General features: G+C 36.4%; 1 pseudogene; it reads left to right on the top strand.

Moving 5' to 3' along the window:
* The first annotated feature begins 1,251 nt into the window (after positions 1-1,251).
* On the top strand, positions 1,252-2,441 carry LOC148917643 (uncharacterized; annotated as a pseudogene).
* The last annotated feature ends 1,212 nt before the right edge of the window (positions 2,442-3,653 follow it).

The raw sequence follows: 3,653 nt of genomic DNA, 5'->3' as shown, positions 1-3,653 counted from the left end.
TCCGGTTTGCTCTCGCCTTTTGGTCAATACGCGCTCAATCCTGGAAACGACACCAAAGCTAATTTTTTAATATTTTAGACGCCGGTTTCTATGGGCGATGTCAAAACATAATACAACACAAATGTAAAATAAACCGCTATATATAAATATGAAATTAAACGATTATCGGCATTTATCGCGCTGTTTTAATAAACGCTGTCCCTTGAAATTTTTGACCGATCTAAAATTTCCGAATTCATTTAACCCAAAGCATTTCCTTCTATCTTCAACGTAAATTTGTCTTAAAGTTTTCGCTCTCTCTCAAAGCATTGGGTATTTTCTCTTCCTCTCAAAGCATTGGGTATATTCAGAGCTCTAGCCTCTCAAGCATTTGATATTTTCTCTCACTCTCTCTAAATATCCATGTAAGTATATTCTCTCAGCTCTCTCTCAATATTCTCTTATTATTATTTTGTATATATTCTCTCAGCACTCTCTCAATATTCTCTTAGTTTGTATATTCTCTTAGATCTCTCAAAATATTTTGGTAGTTTATATATTCTCTCAGCTTTGGTTTCTTAATAAGGGTTCTTTTATGTTTTGGGAGCTATGGGTTCTTGATTGGGAGCTATATATGGGTTCTTTTATATTTTGATGTTTGCATTCTGATAAGGGTTCTTTGAAATGGAATGGGAATGGAAGAATTAGGCTTTGTTTTAGGGAATCACCACGACGACGGTTGGTTTCACCAACCGCCGCTTAAATTTTTATTATACGTCGGCTTTTTATTTACTATCGCCATCGTTGTTAGTCGACCATAACCCAGCCCTGTTCTTCAAAAAGAATACAGATATCTTGTTGTTTGCTTAAAGACGATGGTAAATAGACATATCGTCATCTTAATATAGGTTACGCGACGATTATTTTGTACAAACCATCGTCTGATTATTGTGCAAATTTTTTTTTCATTTTTTGTACTTTGTTCTCTTCTCGTTCATATAGTAGTGTTTCATTGCTGGTCTTTTTACTTTATTATATGTATGATTTTATAGTGTGTGAGATGGATAAGTCATGGATGCATGCATATAGAAGATCGAAGGCATATGAGTTAGGTGTGGAAGGATTTTTGAATTTTGCTGTAGAAAATCTTTTAAATACAACTCGTATTCATTGTCCATGTGTTAAATGTGGGAATATTCGATTGTTTGGAGTTGGAATTATAAGGGACCACTTATACTTTAATGGAATTGACCAAAGCTATAAGATTTGGACATGGCACGAGAACCTTTGGAATGGACTACTAATGCTAGTAGAAATGTGGAAGAGGATGAGCAGTATGGGTTCAGTTTTGTTTCTAAAGAAGTAGGGATGGATGATAATGATTTAGGTGATATTAGATTTGATCCTTATGAGTTTAAGTTATATAATTTGAAAGCAAAACATGGGATGAGTAATGTTTGTTTTACAGAATTATTCATACTTCAAGGAGATTTGCTTTTCTAGAAGGAAATACACTACCTTCCTCTATGTATGAGGCCAAAAAGACGTTGTCTGCTTTAGGGATGAGTTATGAGAAAATCCACGCATGTCCCAATAACTGCATCTTATATAGGAAGGATTATGAAGATTCAACTAATTGTCCTACATGTGATGTCTCAAGGTGGAAGGAAGGCAAAGATTCAATCTTGAAAGAGGGTGCGCCAGCGAAGGTGGTGTGGTATTTTCCTCCAATTCCAAGGTTTAAAAGGATGTTTCAATCACATAAGACAGCTAAGAGTTTGACTTAGCATGCTGCTAGAAAATCAGTTGACAGTCAAATGTCTTATCCAACGGATTCCCCGTCTTGGAAACTTGTTGATGATAAATGGCCCGAGTTTGGTAAAGAGCCGAGAAACTTGAGATTGGCTCTCTCATCTGATGGATTTAATCCTCACAGTTCTTTAAGTAGCATATATAGTTGTTGGCCAGTTATTTTAGTTACATATAATCTCCCACCATGGCTATGCATGAAACGGAAGTTCATGATGTTGACCTTATTGATTTCCGGTCCTAAACAACCTGGAAATGATATAGACGTCTACTTAGAGCCTTTGATTGATGATTTAAAATCTTTGTGGGATGGGATTAGAGGAGTGTATGATGCACATATAGGAGAATACTTTACACTCATAGGTGTATTATTGTTGACAGTTAATGATTTTCCTGCCTATGGGAACTTATCTGGTTATGTTGTTAAAGGATATAAAGCTTGTCCAATATGCGGCGATGATACATCTAGTCACAGGTTTAAAAAAGACCACAAAATTTGTTACATTGGGCATAGAATATGGTTACCAATCAATTATCCATATCGGAGGCAGCGTGTAGCTTTTAATGGGAAACCTGAATATGGCACGCCCGAGCCATTAAATGGAGAAGAAGTGTTGCACATTGTTGAAGATATTAATTACATATGGTTCTAAAAATGGGGGAAGTGTTGGTGAGAATGATGGTGACAGAGTTTGTTGGAAAAAAAATCAAAATTCTTTGATCTCGAGTATTGGAAATACCTTCATGTGATGCATGTCCTAGATGTTACGCATATTGAGAAGAATGTTTGTGATAGCATCATTGGTACATTGCTGGAGATCCTTGAAAAATAAAGATGAGATTGCTGCTCGGTTAGATTTATTGAACATGGGGCCAAAAACGACGGTAAACCAAGTATGGGATGAACGCGCTTATCGCCTCCGGCCCTTCCCGCTTTGGTCGAAGAGCAGAGAAGAGAAATTCTTTCGGCTAGCTAACCACCAGGTCCCTGACGGTTATTGTACAACATAAATATAAAATATTGTATCTTAAAAGATTCAAGACTTTGGACTTAAATCTCATGATTGTCATACCTGATGCAACACCTGTACTCTCGCTTTGGAGAAGCATGCAAGGTATAATAACTCAATTGTTCTTCTTCTTCAATGGTATATGTGCAAAGACGGTGGATGTTTCCAAGCTAGATAAGTTGGAAGATGTAGTAGTTACTTTGTGTTTGCTTGAGAAGTACTTTCCCCCTTCATTCTTTGATATCATGGTTCATCTAGTAGTACATCTTGTCAGAGAAGTTCGTCTATGTGGCCCAATATATTTTAGATGGATGTATCCGTTTGAAAGGTATATGAAAGTGCTAAAAGGGTATGTTCAGAATCATACTGTCCGAAGGTTGCATTGTCGAAAGATATAGCCAAAGAAGTCAGAGAGTTTGCACCGAACATTTATCCGAAGTTATACTTGGAGTGCTCTCAAGTCGAAGATGGGAGTTTCGAAGCCATTATCAAGTTGTGCAGTAAGCTTAGTTGATCGGGACTTGTTAAACCAGGCATATTTATTTGTCTTGGAGAATACGGAGGAAGTCCTGCCTTATATCGAGTACGTATGACTTTTATTTTTCATATGGAGCCATTTTAAACATTATTATTCCTTATATTTATCTTATATACAAGGAATCATAATGCTTGACTTTTTGGTGTCAATGTCGGGAACATATGATCCACATCAAGACCACTTATCCAAAATTTAGAAAGAGAATAAAGTGGCTCAAGATAAGCACAATTGCACTTTCATTCAATGGCTCCAGTTTAAGGTATATATATGTTATTGAATGACATGCATCAACTTTTAAGTTTCTTCCATTCTATATG

This window comes from Prunus mume, linkage group LG4, assembly GCF_029339155.1.
Source record: "Prunus mume cultivar Tortuosa linkage group LG4, ASM2933915v1, whole genome shotgun sequence".
In the NCBI taxonomy this organism is placed as follows: Eukaryota; Viridiplantae; Streptophyta; class Magnoliopsida; order Rosales; family Rosaceae; genus Prunus; species Prunus mume.
The sequence above is the reverse complement of the archived record's forward strand: the minus strand, read 5'-3'. Positions and strand labels throughout refer to the sequence as shown.